The sequence below is a fragment of the Odontomachus brunneus genome, unplaced genomic scaffold (genome assembly GCF_010583005.1).
Source record: "Odontomachus brunneus isolate Ranch 3 - 2012 unplaced genomic scaffold, Obru_v1 Obru_scaffold_153, whole genome shotgun sequence".
NCBI lineage: Eukaryota > Metazoa > Arthropoda > Insecta > Hymenoptera > Formicidae > Odontomachus > Odontomachus brunneus.
In genome coordinates, this window is record NW_022639603.1 from 645,133 (window position 1) to 645,391 (window position 259).

Here is a 259-nt window from a genome sequence, read left to right on the forward strand (position 1 = left end):
AAGTATCGGCGAATGTATAAAATAAAAATATATAACGATGTAAAACTTGAATATCTTGTGTCGTTTTTACTTTTTATAGCTAAATTAAATAATAAGAAGATAAAAGAGGAAAGAAAAGAAAAGGAGAAGGAAAGAAAGAGAGAAAGGAGAGAATGTGCGAGAAGAAATGAAGAGGAAACAGAAAGATGTGAAGATAAATGATAAGATGGAAAAACCACAAGAGAGCGAAATGGAAAGACAAGATGAATATATGAGTAAG